Source organism: Cygnus olor, chromosome 21 (genome assembly GCF_009769625.2).
Source record: "Cygnus olor isolate bCygOlo1 chromosome 21, bCygOlo1.pri.v2, whole genome shotgun sequence".
Classification (NCBI taxonomy): Eukaryota; Metazoa; Chordata; class Aves; order Anseriformes; family Anatidae; genus Cygnus; species Cygnus olor.
In genome coordinates, this window is record NC_049189.1 from 2,053,128 (window position 1) to 2,071,849 (window position 18,722).

At 42.6% G+C, this 18,722-nt stretch overlaps 1 long non-coding RNA gene across 8 annotated transcripts in view; it reads left to right on the top strand.

Moving 5' to 3' along the window:
- Window positions 1–18,722, top strand: part of LOC121058280 — a 146,528-nt gene that overhangs the window by 119,869 nt on the left and 7,937 nt on the right. For 5 of the 8 annotated variants that reach the window (XR_005814141.1, XR_005814142.1, XR_005814143.1 and 2 more), the window contains 4 exons: window positions 133–184; window positions 2,504–2,724; window positions 5,063–5,321; window positions 18,135–18,675. This is a non-coding gene — a long non-coding RNA (uncharacterized LOC121058280). The remainder of the gene's footprint in view (window positions 1–132; window positions 185–2,503; window positions 2,725–5,062; window positions 5,322–18,134; window positions 18,676–18,722) is intronic. The other 3 variants (XR_005814144.1, XR_005814145.1, XR_005814146.1) reach the window with 2 other exon arrangements.

Sequence of the window (18,722 nt, forward strand, 5' to 3'; positions counted from 1 at the left end):
GGCCCTGAAACAACCGTTGCATTTCAGATATGCATGTGTTGCTTTCCATTCCAAAGAAATAAAATATCCATTGCTCTTCTTTTTAACCAATATCCCTCTTTTTTTTTCTTTTTTTTTTTTTTTTCTCTCCAGCTAGTAACTTGGAGTCAGAGAACGCAGGTGATTCGTGCCCAGCAACATGTTGGTGAGTCAGTTAAATTTCACCCTTGACTGAAAGGAGTACGATCAGTGGTCCTGCTGTAAGGTTTTCCTTACTGGACAGTTAGTTGCAGCAGAACAAGAAGCACGCAGCTGTCCAGCTGACACACCACTAACATGCATGTGACAACAGGTGAAGTTGTGGCTTTCAGCGAGCTAGCGGGGAGAACTTAGCCCACGACAGGGAAGGTGCAGAAGAGGAAACAGTGCTAGGAAAAGGGTGTCAGAGGAGCAGGGAATACAGAAACCCCTTTATTTGCTCTGAGACTTCAGGTCTCAGCCCACTTCTTGGGAACTGCAAGTGTCAGTTACTCAGCAGAAGAGTAATAACGTTTTATGACAAGCACTACTTGTCCCTGTTGATGGCCTTGTGCAAAACACTAAAGGGGAAACATCTTAAAACAGCTTGTCTCAGAGCAGCTAAATGAATTCAGTCTCTTCTGAAAAAGCTTTTGCCTCTGTGGGGCCCTTACACGGCATGGGGATGCTGAACCAGATGCTGACAGGTCTCTTGTTTTGGACAGTTTGTGCCTTTTCTGCTTACATGCCATAAGAAAACTCGATGGTCTTGATCGTGTTGTCAAACTAAGCCCAGCTACGATGGGCATTCTCTGGGGTCAAGGGGAGTTTCCTGTGCACAGTGCCCTTCAAAGTGTGGCCCACTGAATTCGGGGAGATCAGTGCCATTAACTGTTCTGAATTCGGGGATCATTCGTGCTTTCAGTCCACAGGTACTAAAGCAGGCAGCACTGGTGAAAAAGTCAACTTCCCACTGGCTGTAAATCAAGGCTGCCACAGTCAGTTAAAGTCAGAAAATGGGATGGATGGTGTCGGGGGTAGAGGAGAAAGGCTGGGGGGTCCTGCAGCTGTCTTCACATTCTCTCTCAAGCAGAATTTCTTCAATTAGAAGCAAGGATTTTATGCAGGAAAACTTGGAAGAAATCAGATTGCACAAATGCCTTTTTTTTTTTTCTAGGAGCTGCCATAAGTTGCATTATTGAGTGTTATTTTATTCCTCTTTTTTCTCTCTCTATGGAACTGCAAAAGTGACAGTGCTTTAAATGGAAAGATTTGCAGCACGCCATCAGTCATTGTGCATGGAGGATATATCTCCTGGTTTAGTCTTGCTCGTGCTTCCATAAATCAGCATAGCTAAAATATTTGTGGTTGTCTGTAGGAGATTTATGCAGGTGGGAGATTAGAGTCAGTCTGTCATTTTTGTGGGGGAAGTGAGAGATGGAACGGGCTGGGGAATGCTGGCTTGCAGGAAGGAAGGATTTATAATAATGTCAGTGGATATTTAGGGGTTCCATAGAGACAATTAGCAAAAAGTCTGCGTGTGTCTGTGTGTGTGCATGCATCTCTGATTTGGAAACAGGCAGTTGTTTCCTTGCATCATTTTTGAGTTAATCTATTTGGAGTGTGACATTATGTGGAGACATTCCTCTTCTGAGCTCTGCATTCAGTCTTGGGGGACGAGTGGGGGTGTTGTATTTTTTAGGTCTAAAGTGTTACGTATATGGCTTGTGCCTTACTTTTGCTGGCACATGCCTGTCTTGCAGATTGGCTGTATTAGTAACTGTCAGGTTAAAAGGTTCTTGTAGCCTGCCCCTGCCACACAGTAACTGGAGGTAAGCTTGGGTACCTTTGCTAACCACAGTGACCGGGTGAGTTCATCTGAGCAGAGGATGAAGAGGAAGGAGCGGCATGAGAAATGCACGTTCTAACATCGGCAGCAAAGTGCAGGTCACCTTTTCAGCTGGTTGTAGCACGTATGACTCCGCTGCCCCTAACGATGCTTCCCTAGTTCGTAGCAGCTATGAATGCACCCCCCAACTTCAGTTGAGCCCAGCTGACATCCCAGCACTGTTCCTGTGCAACAGAAGTGGCCCACCAGGAGTGCTAAGGATGGAAGTGTCCTCTGGGCCTCTGCCTGGGAATCTTCCCTGTGCAACCTGAGACAAAGGCCAGCACTAAACTGGGTGCTGGTCATTGCGGTGGCTTCTCTTTCACCTCATTCCTAAGGAGATCTACCTTGTTCCCAAGTACTTTCTAGTTTAGGGAAGGTTTAGCAGGCAATGTTGGACGCTGCAGAGTCCTGACACCTTGTGAATAGATTTTGGAAATCTTTAAAAAAAAAAAAAAAAAAAGAGCTGTGTAAAACACGCTACTCAAAAGTTCTCTAGCCTTCTTTCTCCTTTTCTATAAAAATGTGTTTCTGATTTTCCAAATACCTCTGATTTGCACCCTCTGATTCCAGATCTTTTTGTCATCATTGTTGTGTTGTTTTGTTTTGTTTTTCCAGTTTTACTTCAAACTGAGCCGTAACAGTAATGTGATACAACCGGTCAGCAACAGCCAGCCTGCTTTCAGAGCACAGCCCAGGGAGGCCTGCGTAATTCCAGCAGACATGTCTGCATGGTCCTGCCCTGAATACCTTTGTTTAGGATTTGAGGAAGGGGCAAAACTCCACCTACAGGACTCCCAAACTCAACTCCCCGACCAGTGGTACCAGGAGCTGACTAGGTGAGCAATGACCCCTTAGTTTGTTGAGCCAAAGTGAAAGTCTCCAATGCTTCGCTAGTAGGGGAGAGACGCTGTGTTAGTACTATTTAGGAATTTTTTAAAAAGAAAGAAAGAAAATATTAATTGCTTTGCTGAAGTAGCATTGCTGTGCTGTGTCACTATCATCCATTCTATTAAAAGTAAGTAAAAATAATTTCCAGGAATACGTGTAATATGAAGGGACTAGTGGTTAAATCAGAATTTTTCCTGTTATCCGTCTTTGCCAAGACCCTATAAATCTTTGCAGTTGTACAGACAGCCTAAAAAAACTGCTAACGTTTTCAACTACAGAGCATAACACTGAATAAGGATAGCTGAAAATTTTCTGTCAAAACTGTGTTTAATGGAAAGTGGAGTTTTGATAAAATAGCATTTTCACCAAAAATATCTGCTTTCCATGGAGAATGTTAGTTTTTCACTGTAATATTTTGACAGAAAATTTAAAATCTTGGGATGAAATATGTACAGCTGTTCAAGTCCGTCTAGTGCCACTCATATTTCTTCACCTCTTCAGATCTGAGGTATTTTGCCAGCTTTTTGATTTTTAACATTGTGACACTTGGGAATTTTCTTCAAGCCCATCTAGAGTCGTGGCACAGGGCTATTAGCTTTCCTGTTCAAAACGCTGAGTTTCTACGGCTTCTGAGGCTAGAGGGGGAAAAACAAAACTCGTGAAAATGCAAGTATACCAGGAACTGGAAAGCAAAGAAAGCAAATGAAAATGCCATTTTTTTGTTTCAAATAACTTTCAAGATTTTTAAGCCATTTTAAAATATTTTTCTACACAGAAGGTGTTTCACAGTCTAAAGATTTTGAATAACTCGAAGTTGGCAATGCTTTCCTACATGAATTAGTTGAGGGAATGCTGGACCGGGCTGAAGAAACTTTGATGTGGCAGGATTGGCCATTGATTTATTTTGTGACATCTGTCAAGGCATTTTCTTGACTCCATCCTCAGTTCAGTCAGTAGTTTAAGATCCCTCTAAGACTGTTACTGCTGAAAAGGTTCTTCTTGTTCCTGGCCCGGGTTCACCAGCTCTGATGGCAGTGTTAATTTTAGGTCATTTAACACAGCTGTGAAGTTACACTTCATGTGTCTCCAAGGCTTCTGGGAGAAAGACACTATCTAAAAACTCTGATTTAGTATTGCGAGCATCAATTCCACCTTTTAGAGCTTTCAAAATTACAGATTTTTAAATGGTGCATTTTTAATGATGTTTCTTATACATACGCTCTCCTTTGACAATGACGGAAAGTGTTTTCAGAAGGAAAGAAAACCTTTACATTGTGGTGCCTTTGCCCTTCACCTCAGTGCTGTAGGAAACTGAATATAACAAATCACACGTGCATTATGCATGAAAATTGAAACAAACGCAACCTGTTCAACTAGCACATTGAAAGGGAGAGCAACCAACTAGATGAGGTTGCTTTTTTTTTTCTGTTTAATTGGCAAATGTGCCTATTTCTGGCACCTAAGCTTCCTTGTTTTCAAACGTGAGGCTTAAGTGATTAGCTAAACTGATATCTCTTCAAAAAAACGGAGTGCTTTCTGGACAGAAAACTAGTAAAATGTGTTAACTTCTGTCCTTTAACAAGAGTCCTATCAACGTGCACTGTCATGGGTGAAGGGGGGCCTGCCTGATTAACTGGCTTAGCTCACGGGGTAGGGAGATGCGGCACCCATCAATTAAAAGGCACATAGGAAGAACTGCAGGATAACCAGCCCTGTTTGCAGGAAGGGGCTTCTTGTGCATTTTTCTGTTCTAAAAAACAAACAAGAAACACCAAAGCAGTGTGTTGCAATGTGAATAAATAATTTGTTCAGTGTGCAAATTTTGGTCAAATCTGCTGTCATTGTGAAAATCCAGAGAGAGCCCATCCAAGATCAGGATTTTATAGTTAGGTGTGTTCAAATAACAGTTGACATCTGCTTTTAAGCCCTGATAGTTTTAGATACTGATCCCCCAGCTAGATGTGCATCTGCTTAATTTCACCCAGTGCCTCATCATTTTAACTGAAATTGTGTAATCTTGAATAGCTTTTTTGTAATACAAATCACCATGGTCCTCCTATACAAACAGAAAACTCAGCTGTGCCACACCAGTGGCAAATAGGTTATGGGAGGATGTTTCAGAGGACTGTATTCTAAACGCATTTCTCTGACAGTGCTTTTTTCAAAGTTTCAAATGTATTATCTGTTAACCACACTCTGTATTGGGAATATAAAAAAAAATAAAAAAGGAAAGCCTCCTTAGTTTTCTGCTGTAAAGTGAATGATAAAATGTCTCTCCCTTACCAGGCTGTGGCGAAAGCTATTGGAAGTATGTAAAATATTGTGCAATCTGGATATGCCTGCCCATCAGAAGTAAGTTGCGCTTGTAGCACAGATATGCAAGCATCAAACAGCTCTGTTCTAGCAGATCGAGATTAACAGCAAGGGCGGCATAGCAGGAGCCAGCCTACGGACCCGCCGTGAGGGGGAACCACCCAGGATGTGGAAGGCTGTGGTACGAGATCCTTACCAGCATCGTTCTCCATGCTAGCTCAATTAAATCCAGGTAAGAGCAGCTATACTGGGTCAGGCAAAAGGTTTGGCTAGCCTAACATCCTGCCTCAGAGAATCGCCAGTGTCGTGTGCCCAGGGAGGAGCAGGAGAACAGACCAAACATCTGGTGCTACTCACCCGGTATAGACCCCACGTTTCAAGGTGTTGAGCCGAAACCGCTGCTTTTATGTAGTATTTCTTGATGCTACTTCTCTGCTACAAAGACAGGCTGAGGGAGCTGGGCTTGTTCAGCCTGGAGCAGAGAAGGCTCCAGGGAGACCTTACGGAGGCCTTCCAGCACCTAAAGGGGGCTGCAGGAGAGCTGGGGAGGGACTGTCAGGGAGTGCAGTGATAGGACAAGGGGAGTGGCTTCATACTAAAAGAGCGGGGATTTAGATTCGATGTAAGGAAGAAATTCTGTACTATGAGGGCAGTGAGGCCCTGGCCCAGGCTGCCCAGAGAAGCTGAGTGCACAAGGCCAGGCTGGATGGGGCTGGGGACAGCCTGGGCTGGTGGGAGGTGGTGTGCCCATGGCAGGGGTTGGAACAAGGTGGGCTTTAAGGTCCCTGCCAACCCATTCTCTGATTCTTCTGTTTGTCCAGTTGCTTTTTGAATTTTAGTATCCACAGTATGCTGTGGCAAGGACTTCCAGTTTACTTCACTGTTTACTGCATAGAAATTGTTCAGTGTCTTTAACCACCTCTGCTCCATTTTGTGTACCTTTTCCAGTCCTACTATTGTCTTTTTCTTTTAAATGAGGAGTGTGTGGACAGACGGACGAGAGTGGGCATGGTCAAAGACTTACAGAGTGCTCTGTTTTCCTTTCCTAGTGATTCCTTGTGTTCTCTTTGCAGAACTTTTCTGTTGCAGCACTAAGATGTAACTGCACGGCAGCTAGGATTGGTTTGTCTCTCTGTGTTAGAATTACAGCTTTGGTGTACTGATCAAAAGAGACAAAGAGGGTGAAAGAGGTGAAGAGGAAGAAAAGGGAAGCCTCAGAGTTTGTGGGCAGGAAGCACTGCTGTGTTTGTGCTTTCACTAGCAAAAGCACTTTGTAACATTTCTCATTATACGTGGTATTAGTTCATGCTTTGAGATCCCTTTTTTAATTCCAGAGTTAAAATCTTCTTCCAGAGGTGTTTGTGTTCAATCTACAAGCTGTCTTCCTTAACTGGTGGGGTTGTCGTTGTTTGTGCCAGGCTAACAGCAGCGTGAGGGTGTACAACAGAGGCCTAATGAACACAGAGCTTTCTGGCAAGTGTGGAATGGTGCTCATTCCGAACTGGACCAGGAATCCCTTTTAGGCGGTATTGTTACTGTAATAGTCATTTCTGTCATAAATAAGCCTATATTTTTTATTTTGCAAGGGTTCTCCGTTCAGAAGATACTGTCCAAGTAGCAAAGCTTTATTCTAGTAAGCATCTGGAAATCTTAGGCTGCTTCCATGCTAGTAAAATCAGGGATGCCTGGGAATGTTCCCAGGAATGTTCTTCAACTGTGGAACACGATACCATACTGCCGAAGTGCTGAAATGTTTCTGGGCAGAATTCTGGCTCGTGCCAGCTAGTGTTTTTCTAAATGGTTCCCAGGTATGGCTTGGAGTGGGAGACCGTTCTCAAAAAGCAGTTTATACGCAGACACCCGGTGTCAGAAACGTACGAACTTTAGTTTTCTCATGTAGACACAAGCCATTCCCTGTCAGCTGCCCTTAGTGTTTGGGAACATTCCCACATGTTTAATTTACTAGTGTAAGTATCTGTTACACTAAGATAAAATCTGGCTAGCCTCCCTCTTCCCCCTTCCCTTATTTTTTTTTCTTCTCATGTCATCTTTTTGAAGGATGTGATAGTGCCGCTGAACATATCTCAGGAGGTTGTTTACATGTTTATTTTAAATTTTGCTCCAGCGGGTGTCATTGTAGCTGATTCTGTGTTCAGAAATTTCCTTTGATCAGACAGAAGTATTTATGGTGATTGAAAATGCTGTTCGTGGGCATGAACTTCATGCAGCAGGGTGTGTGAATAAGGAATACGCTTTTGAAAAAAATAATTATGTTATAGTGGCTGTAAAGACAGATCAAAGATGTACTTTAGAGCAACATTCATATGCAGTAGGAAGTTCCCACACCAAAATACTACAGTTTGGAGCGGTAATCCAACCAAAGTAGTGTCTTAGGTTCACTCTTCTGTTCGTTTGAGGATCCAGTAAAGGCAGGATAGTGGTGAAAGTAAATTCAGGCATATGTGAAAGTGAATGCATGAAACAACTACAGGATAATGACAGACTGCAGGCATCTTTTTGAGCGTGGTCATCAGAAACTGTGGCTCTTCGTTTTCCATTTGTTTAAATTTATTACCTTGATTATAAATCCCTGCCAAGATGATGATGATGATGATCAAAACTGTGTTTACAAATTCTGAGTAATTTGAAATTCATTTGATTTGCCAATATGAATTAAAAATAAGTGTTTCCATCTTTGGCTTCCAGGGAGGGAATTCGGGGGTTGACTCCCTGTTAGTTTCTGGCAGGATCTTAAACAACTGTCAACGAAGTGCTCGTAAATGGGCCTGGGTGATGCTGGTGAATGAGAGTGTCTGGGCATTTAGAGTGTATGATGTACCAGCAATAGGGCCAGGCTGGAAAGTGGAATTGAGACGTGAAAGAAATAAACGCTTTACTGCCAGGAGCTGCGTGCTTGCAGAGATTTTCCTCCCTGAGCACGAGCAGCCTTGCAGCTCCTTTAAAACAAGACATCAAGCAGATGCCAGTTTACTGTTTTCCATGGGGACTGTTACTCCCATGTGCAAATGCTGTGACCTCAGTGGTCACTTGAGGACTAATAGAAATAAAGTTGGTAAAGAGCTAGGTCTGACACTATTGCACTGAGTCCTGCAAGCTCTGCTCTTATCTGATAGACTTCAGCCTTGGCAGGATGGCTCATCTGACATTTCGTCTGAGGCCACCAGTACCCAGCCACAAACGCGACTTCTGATCAGCGAGAGGGTAGTTGTCCTCAACCCTGGCTCACAGAGGACTTTCCTACTGAGTCACAGGCAAAGTGCGAGGCATTACCAGTTTGAAAATTCAGAGCCCATGAACTTCAATGCAGGGCCTTCCAGTTGCTTTAGTGGGCTCCGAGTCCAGCCCCCAGAACAGAACTTCAAACATCCAAGCAGCCACAGCAAAATCACAGCGCTCATAAAAGACAATTTCCCAGATTTATTTGAAACCAAGTTTTTGCATTGTTTGAGATGAAATGCTTATCAAGGTTTATAAGCCTTCCTGGTAAATTTTACCCATGTGTTGGGGGAATTCCCTGCAGGGGGTGGTAAATGTTGAGGAAAGAGCTATAATGTAATTGTGAAAGCATGAGAAACCATAGAGGGTTTTTCAAATGAATTTTCAGCTTCGTTCACAGCTTGGCTGAAGAGCAGCTGTGGGAAACAAACCCCCTGAGAACTGAAACCTCTGAGTCTAGCTCAGAGTTACAATCTTCTGTAAAGCAGGGAATTTAAGCATTTCAGTGTTGGGGAAATGAAACTGACCCATGCCTATTTCACTAGGTGAGAATGCAGCCTTTCTGTATGGCTTGGACTTTATTACAGACAAATTTTCAAGATACAGGAAGAAGAAACAGTTAATTTAAATTTCCTCTAGCACTGACACATCTGAGAAGGGAAATATTTTTGTTTAAAATTTCAGAACTAATCATCAGTAGCTTAATTTAGAGAGACCTTGAGCATTATTTTTGAAAGCATTGGGTCCCTGTAGCTGCCCTTGAGTCAGCAGGAGAAACGTGGGTATTCATCATATGGTGAGGGAACAAAGATGGCTTAATTTTTGTGCCCCTCCAAACTTGGGTCCTTCTTGAAACTGACATTTTATCAGAGAAGCAGAAGTACATACAGACTTTTCATATCTGTCAGTGAAACTAGGGGATACTGGGGTGGAAAAAAAAAGCCTGAAACGTGATCTGGAAAACAGTGAAACTGAGAAAAGAAGACTTAAAATACATTTTTGTGAACAAGACTGTAAACTAGGAATCAGCACAGAAAGGAGTTTCAGCACCAGATAATAATTATATTTGATTGTTATGTATGTACATAGAAGTGTGTATGTTATTACGAGGTCTTTAGAAGCAGTCGTTATCAGATCAGATCTCTTAAGGCTTTGAGAGGAAGTCCTGTGTCAGAACACAGAGAATTACAAGCTAGTGAGATACAGAAAATGGACGCATTGTATTCCCACTCAGCTGTAATGCAGACTTAAAAAAGAAAAGGGTTGTTTCAAGCACTGGTCATTTATAATAAATTTGATTGCACTTTAAAATCAGTGCCACTAGGATCCAGATTCTCAGAGACTCTTAAGTTCTTTACTGTTCAATTATGTAAATTGGAATGAGACACCTGTACATCTTTTGAAGGTCTGTGACTTTATTATAGTGGCAATTAAAAGATAAAGAAGCAGGGTGTTTTTAAGCCTGCCTGTTTTTCTGATAACCTCATCTCCTAGTGTCCACCCTACAAGACCTCTTCAGCTTTTATCTCCAAAGTACCAAGTTCTTTGAACGAATTTTCATTTGTTCTTGGACAGATAAGCAGTATCCTTATAATATCCACTCGCTACACTGTCTTCATTGACGCATATAGCCTGGGTGGTTAAGTCTTTATCAGATTAGCACTTATCAGACTGCACAAATGCAGCCTGGACACTATTCTTGTATCTCCAGAGTTACGTTAACAGACTGGTGTGTCCTGTAGGCTAACACAGTCTCCATTCAGGAAAGCGTTTAAGCACATGCTTAAGTACGTGAGCAGCCCCGTTTAGAGGTAACACGGTTACTCTTGTGCTTTGTTAAGGATATGCCTAAACATTTCCTCAGATTAGAGCTCGAGGTTGGCTGGCTAGTCATGTAAGTATGCGTCTGTACAGGAACAGAAAGGATGTAATTGTCAAGATGGAAATAGGTTCTGATGTTGCATAGATAAATGTGAAATGTAAGCGCCTATTGTAAGTGGTATTGTTGGAAGAGGAAGTATCAGTTTTTCCTGGTAATACACAAGGAGTTCTGAAGCATGAAAAATATTGGCAAAGGAAACAGTTGTGCTGAAGAAAGCACTGTTGCACAGATGCACTGAATTGTAAACTCCAGCTAAATCAGATTTAATGCAAGAAGACCACTTCTGTAATGGATACAGTGGTTAACTGAAATATGGCAGAAACGCACTTGATTTGAATTCACACTGAGCAACAAAAATCCACAGAAAAACCTTATCAACAGGCAGGCTGCAGCCAGGACCAAGTAATGTTGCTTTCAAAGTACAGAGACATTTTATACTTTGTGATTCTCTTGGGGTGTAGAAATGCAGAGAGGACACCAACGCCTCCTGCAAGCACCGCCTGCGCAGTTGGCAGTCGAGGCATGGATTTAGGGGAAGGAACAGTAGGTCACCTGTTCTCCTGCCCTCCAACCTGAACTGCTCAGCAGCTCTCTAATCACTGATGTAGCTGAGATTGACGGGTGACCAACAGCTGTGCAGTTCCTACAGTGGGTGTGCTTACAGAGGTGACAGATGTTTAGCCCCCCAAGGGGAAAGTTTGGCTGCAGGACTTTTCCAATTTCCAACTGAGGTTGCTTTGGGGAAGACAAGGGGAAGAGAAAAAAAGCCCTGGAACATTGGCTATGGTTGTAGGTCATGACCTGTGACACTGAGACAAAACCAGGCCTTGGTGATTTCTGCAAGATAGCTTAGGGCTTTGGCTCCCCAGAATTTCAGCTGTGTGCAAAAGATAAAAACAGGTCTTTGCTAAAAAGGGAGGAGAATCTATGCTTTCATAACCATTTCCCTGGGTAGGGTACCTTTTTTTTCAGGGCTGGTTGGGACACAAGTCTCAGACAGATAAATAGCATTGGCTGAAAAGAGATGATAACGCATCTCTTTTTGTACCCTGGCTTTAAAAGGTATCACTCATGGTCTCTGAGGTGTCTGAAGGTACCAGTACGTTGAGTAGGTCCAGTTCATGTGTGACTTTCTTACTCTCACCCCTAAAAGTCCCAAAGGAATGAAGCTATTCCTTTGTATCCTCCCAAAGTGGGCAGGAAATGCTCTCGGATGTTCATCAAGGAAAGCACCAATTGTAAGAGCATGCCCGAAACTCGGGTCTTAACATATCCCTGTCTTTATTCCGTGCGTTTCAGTGCAGTCATTTATGTCTGTACAAATTAGTGGTGAGTAGCTGTCTTGTTTTGATCACACCAACTGGAGATAATGAAAGATCAGGCCTAAGAAATTGGATATGTTCTTGGAGAAGCAATGCTCTGGTTCGTTCAATAAGGAGTCAGAGCTAATGCCCCACTGGGGGCTGCAGTTTGGTGACTCCAGCTCGTGGTAGGTGTGAGCCCGGCACGGTTCTTGTGGGGAATCTTTGTTTCTGCCTTACAAGTAGGGTTAATCTTTGAGCTGCAGAGATCCTTGGACCGATCTCCAGTGTGGCCATGAAGATAACAGCCATTATACATCGTAATGAATTATGCCAAGTTTCAATTCATAGACGTTTTGTAAATGATTAATAGCTGTTTTAGTAAATAATTGTTAACCCTAGCATGTGTAGTACCCTGACCTGTAAAATGTTTATAACATCTGTGAATAGTTTATTGCCTCCATATAAAGTGCTTATAAATGGAAACTTGGGATGACGTGTGACTGAGTGCAGAACAGAAAAGCAGAGGCCGGGGGTTGGCCGCTGTTACCCTGATCCACCCGATGCCCACGACACAGTGGGGATCTGAGGACGCTGTAGCTCTGTGAGTAGAGGCAGGAAATTGTCTCCCTTTGCACTTGGGCTATTTGGTGTACGTTATCTAGAACTTGTCAGAGCCCTTTGGTCGCTAATGCACAAGGGATTTATCTTGCAAGTACAGATGAGTAGCTATTATTATGACTGGCAGCTGGAGGGGAAGGGGGAAATGCTGCCAGTTTCGGTGCTCGAAGGCACTGTATGGTTCTCAGCGGGGACGTGTTATGTTTCCTTCGCTGGTTTGTGTGGTGTTGGAAGAGTCAGTTCCCTCCTTTCTCAGTGCCTTTCTTTTTCCAACCACTTTGACCTACCTATCTAGCTCATAAATCATTGGAGGCTGGGTCTGAATCTCATACCCAGTTTGAGCCTCCGAATTCTACCCAAATGTAAATAATCAACAATATACCAAAATATGAATAATAAAAATCACAAATATTTCAAAGCATGATTGTGATAAACATGTTTTACTTTATTTTCTCTTTCCTCTTTCATTTCATGATGCTTTTGTGTCTGGCTTGGAGCACCCACGTTCCCTCCGTTTGGATTGGCTTCTGGTGTGAAGTTTAGCAGCTGTACCTTTTTTTTCATGTGTTCTCTCTCACTGCTGCTGTATGTGAAATTGCAGCTTTCTGTATGACAGACGGTTTCTTACGTGGCTGCATTAGCCAGAAAACACTGCAATCCCAGACAGAAATCTGGGCTGCTATTATCTGAGGCTAGAAGGACCTATGCCCCATCCGTCCAAACCCCTGAGGTCTAAGGGGTACAGTTACTGTAGTGTTCAGTTAAATCTGAATTAACCTCTGCATCCTGCCATTGTGTTGGTTTTTCATGGGGTCTTTTCCTTCCACAGACCCAGTCGTGGGGCTAAAATAACATAAGGAAAAGATAGGCATAAAAATAAGACTCTCTTCTCTTGATCCAGGCATCAAAGACAAGAAGAACACGGTACATGATCAGGTGAAGCCAATATTATCTTGGCCCTGCAAATGACTCCCTGAGGTATATAAAAAAAATGGAAAAATATAAACACAAATATTAGAAATACATTTTTCCTTAAGTAAGACAGGCTTGTGTCTTCTTCCCCAATCCAAGAGCTGTCCTGTAGATTTGAGAGAGAGCAAGGTGAAGTCTCTTTTCTTGATGAGCACCCTGCTAGAAAAGTGTGGAAGTTCCTGATGTCATGGATTGTTACCGCTTGTGTGGTGGCAGACAAAGCAGACTGTCCTAACTTCCTGGTCCAAAGGTAACGTCTGATCAAAGTGATAGTGTATCTTGAAAAAAGGAAACCAATTAAAAATAATGTGTAAAATTCTGTGGACTTTACTCCACTCTGATTCATACATAAAACTCCAGTTTTACAACTACAGCGAATAACCTTTTGGATCAATTTCTAATCTTACACGATTCTGTAAAGTACTGCTGTTGATAACTCGCATGAGTAAGTGCTGTGCTACATACGGGTGCTGCTTTAAGGGCTTCCCAAACTGGTTTCCTGTTTTTCCACTAAGCTATGTAATACACAGTGTTGCATCTACTTAGATTCTAACAGAATGGGATCTGAGTTCCATCTTAGATAAAAGGGCAGGCTCTCTGGAAAACTTGACTGTTGGGACCTGAATTATTGGACAGAATATTAAAAAAAATAGCTTCTTCAGCATTTCTAGAGACCTTAGGTACAAAACATCATTGGGTTTAGTTTGGCTGCTTCTTGTTTTTGTGTTTTGTTTGTTTGTTTTGTTTTGCTTTGTTTTCTCACAGGGCCACCTTCTCCATCTTTCAGTCTAAGTAACTTATGTGAGCTCACATGAATGTTTTGTGCTGCATCACAGGTATAGGAGAATCTCTGAGAAGTAGAGAGCTGACAAAATGATGCAGTATCTGTTTGAACTGGTTGGTTTATGTTTGATAAATACCTGGATTGTTGTGCTGCTGAGTCATTGGAGAACGGAGACGAAGAAGGAGGAAAGGGTTATTAGCAATTCTGTACTCTTTTTGGGTGCAGTTTATTTAGCACCTCTGCAAGATTTAACATGATAACTCTTTAAATCTTAGCACACTACTCAGAGAGGTAGAATGTCATAAAGGTGTCTGGTAAACAGATGTTACATTCTTTATAAGCTGCTAGGAAGGTGTGCATCATTCTGAACAAATATGGAAGCAGCTGCAGCTTTGGAAGCTTTAATTTCCTGAATAAATACTTCAGAGACCTATTCCACTTTGGTAATTGTGGCTTGGTGATCTACAGATACAAGTGAAGCATAGCTTACAGTAATAGAGACTATCTTTTATTAAACCAACTGATAATATTGGAAAAATAGATTAACTTTCAGGCAGGTAAGTCCTTCTTTGGATGATCTATTAATACTCTCTCAACTATTGCACCTGGCTAATGAATGTACGTAATGCAGAGGGAATCTTCTTTGTGCGGGCTTATGACAGTTGGGTACATGTTGTAGCATTTTCTTACTAGTTCAGCTCCTTTAAAAAAGCATTATGGTAAACAACAATAAAAGTCTTCTTGGGAGGGTTTCATCGAAGTGTTGATGAGACAAAATCCAGAAACTTAGAATAAAATCAATATTAAACACATTGTCAAAAGCATCTGAAATTAGCTTAGGGAAAACGAATGTGTATAAATCTGTCTGATTTTCCTTCTAGGAGGGAAACCATAACCTAGCAGTAATAGATCAGAATAGTTTGCTGTCAAGATTCTCTGTTTACTGGTAGTGATGAAGTGTTACATGCTCTACTAATGGTGATATACATCTTCTGACTGCAGCAAGGGCACCAGAAGATCCCTAGAATTCAGAGCTGCAAAGTTTATTATCAGACTAACTCAGCACGGTTAGTAGAGGAAGATGTGTTGTTCAGCGTTTTCACTTTCTGGCTTTTAACCTGAGACACTCTGGGGAAATGGTTTTCAGAAAAGCTGAGTGGCTGAAGCTCTTATGATGTTGGAGAGGGAAAATTAGCACCTGTCTTTAAATATGTATATATATATTTTTTAAATAAAATTGAAATGGGCATTCAGCTGAAGATCAGGCTAGGATATTGTGAAACAAAACAACCCAAGACTCTTGCCTGAGCTATCAAAACTGCTATGAGGTTTAAAAGCAACATGTGCAGGGAGGGAAGAAGTGTCTTGCTGGATGAGTATTACAACATGTTCCATGCTGCAACACATAGGCTCAGTGGGGTGAGCTAAGTGGGGATTTCCACCATTAGTAAAACTCTTCCTCCTTGGAGGTGTGTAATTCAGGCCTTTTCATTACCTATCTCTGGGTTGGTTCATTCTCCTTCCATGTAGCCAGCCATCTATCATTTTTGACAGAGAAATTGCTATGACAAAATGCTAAAAGCTCTTGCTCTGGGCTATTTTTAATGTACTGTAGGTGAAAGATCAAAACACATTTTTGGAAGATTTATATGCTGTACCCTTGCACTGTGCTGGATAGGATAAACAGGAGTTGACAAACTACAGGACAGGAGATTTAAACCATTGACCTCTGACATAAAGAGTCATCACGACTGTATGTTACCACATTTATGTTCAGGAGCTAAAGGCTTCGCTCGAAGGGAATCTCATAAATGCTTAGTAGAGGTATAGAAACACGGTTCTTACTCAGTCTTTAAGCTTTATTGTGGTGATCAGTAGTTAAATCTCCTTTCAGGCCATTGTGGATTTTAATGCAGAGTATTTGTGAGCAATTTTAAGTCTTCATGCGCACAGTAACACATCCCTTTTTCTTGAAAATAGGTGTAGCTACTTAATGACAGGTCAGCTTGAGCAGACTCACCGTTTTTAGCTGATTAATAGTTCAGTCTTTCAAACTACTTCTCCACACCAGGATCTCTGTTAAATATGTCCATTTATGAAACAAAAACCCTGATAAAGCAAAAAGCTCTGGGATATATCAAACACTGTTTCCAAATCAAGTATATGCTTCAGTGTTCTGCTGAACTAAACCCCCCATTCCTGCAGTGCATCACAATGCAGGAGAATGGGAGGATGGGTGCATCCAGCTGCTGCTCTGCCTGTGAGACAGGTGGCATCCAGTACGTTATATAGCCTTTTAGAAAACAGGCGTGAGTGAAGAAGAGGGGTGAAGCTGATGGCATGGAAAGTGCATTGAAAAGTGATGTCTAAAGGGAAGGACTGAACTAAACGCAAGTTGAGGCACTGCTCTTGGCAGTCAGCAGGCTGCAGCCTGGCCTGTGTAGGAGATCACAACACTTCATTGCCTTTCTTGCTCTCTGGGGTTTTTCAGGCAACCCTAGCTAGCCAGCTGACCCTCTGAGTTCAGACAGGGAGGCTCTGTGTAGTCTTGAGCACTGCTCATGGTCTTCACAATGCGTGCTTCCGAAATTATACATCATTATGAGGGGCACATAACCAATTAGTATATGGATTTGTTCTGCATGTGCAAATCTTTTCTTGGGCTGAGGAAGTGTCATACAGAGACTGGCTGAAGAAAAAAAGAAAATAGTTTAATCTTAAATGGTAATTGTCATCCTCTGGCTAATGATAAGCAATATTATGGCCTGCATATCAGCTGCAATTAAGCAGTAAGACACAACAAGGTGTATGTTACAGAGAGATAACACAGCGTTTAAGAGCCAATGACCTGCAAAGCACATTATCTCCCAGCTGCACAAGCCCTACAGTCAGCTTGTACATGTATGCTAGCAAATCCACTGCCCCCTCTTCCCCGCCTTCATTCGGGTTTTCAAGGTGCAAAAAATTGTGAAGGATTTTCTTAATTTTTGTTGTATCACATGATTTTTTTTAAAAAAGCTGTCTTTTCTTACATTAGTCAACTTCTGCACATTTGACAAGCCCATGTGAAGCGTTAGAAGGGATCCTTCCCTGGAGTTCTGGGAAATTAGCATCGCGTAAAACGAGGCCCGTCTGCCCTTCGTTAGACACGGAGGTGCAGGGTGTGCAGGAAGGGTTCTCACTGGTGATGCAAGCACCAGACTGGCAGTAACTCTTAATTTGCTCCAAGAAAGACTTCATGTTGTTTTCAAAGATAGCAGGGGGAGCTTTGAGCTGGAACATCGTGTCAGATGAAGCTTGCTTCAAAGTAGGATTGATTTTTGGTTAAAGGCTGGAGGTGTGAAGCTCGTACTGTTTGTACTTGATACACAAACCTCTCCGATCAAGGTGCCATTTCCATGGAAGTGTTCCACACAGACTGACCGAGCCATGGTGCTGCATGAGGGTCTGAGTTAAAACCAGGGCTGGCAGTGTGGCGTGGCACTAACTAACAACAACTTTGTTGATGGACAAGATGGGAGGGCAGTCGTCTTGCAGTCCAAGCTCACCCATACGTTGTCAGAAGCAGGGAGAGGTTCTTGGGGTCTGAGTGGCACTTAGCCCATCTGGACCCTGGTTTCAGCTGGATGTCCTAGGTAGTGCTGTAATAAAAATAAAAATAAATGATGTTAGGCTTGATGTAAGACCAGAGAGCAAAAGGGCAGAGGCAATAGGAACAGCTGTCTATCGCTCACAGTCCTTGTACAGGGTGAGACTGTTTCTGATTACAGCTATAGCACTGTAAATGCCTGCTAGATGTCTGGTGATAATCCATTCAAAGCAATTACAAGGCATCCGTCACCAGCAGTGTCTGAGCCACAGGCCTCTTATCTGGGAAAATTGATGGAAGAGAAAGAGGCAGTGAGGGAAGAAATCAATGCCTTTCACCAATGTTATCTGCCAAATTGAATTAAGCAGCATGGGATCCCGGCTTTGTACATGATGAGAGTCAGAGCTTAAAGAATCTGTTTACTGCAAGCTCGGATCGTGGGCAGTGCAGGTGAGGGCGCCACACTTGGCTTCTGCTGACCTGAGATTTCTTGGGCAGCCCAAACTCCCAGTAACATCCGTGGAGCTTGGATGGGCAGGAGGAGTCCAGAACGTAACGTACAGAACACTTAACCTCATAGCACCAGTTCCAGTTGTGAACCTTGTGCCTTTTGGGGTCTTAACGTGTCGTTCCATGTTCCTTCTCTTTTTTTGGTGCAGCACAAAGCATCCCACCACTCACCATGTCCCGGTTTTCACATGTGGAGTATTGAAGAGAAAGCAACTCCAGTGATGGAAGCAGAGGTGCAGCAGCTGCACACTTCGGTGGCAGTACTAGCAAAGCTCCAGCGCTTACAGACGTGTGTGGTGAACCTTCTGGCAGCGCACTGATGCAACAGAGAATGTAATCCAGGACTGGTATTTACTGAAAGTCAACAGGTCTGGAGTTCGAGGGCAAGGACACAGCCTACAGGTGGTGCTTTATTCTTTGTGCTCGGTTGCTTGCCTGTGTGTTTGTTTGTTTGTTTTTAGTGTGAAAGGAAATGCCACGCATTGTTGTGGGCTCTGGTGTTCTGTCTTTCATTCATACATCTGCTTTCATTAGTTTGTCACTTCACTTACCTCATGGGTTGGAAAGGTAAGTGAAATGAATTCTGTATGTCTTCACAGAACGTCTTACTGGTTCCCTGTTTTGCAAAGCAGTGTTGAAGTCCAAGACATAGACTGAGGAGTGCTTAACAACGTCGACGTTCTTCCTGAGGTAACGATCACTCGGGCTCATACTTCTTAAGGCATTTATAGAAATAA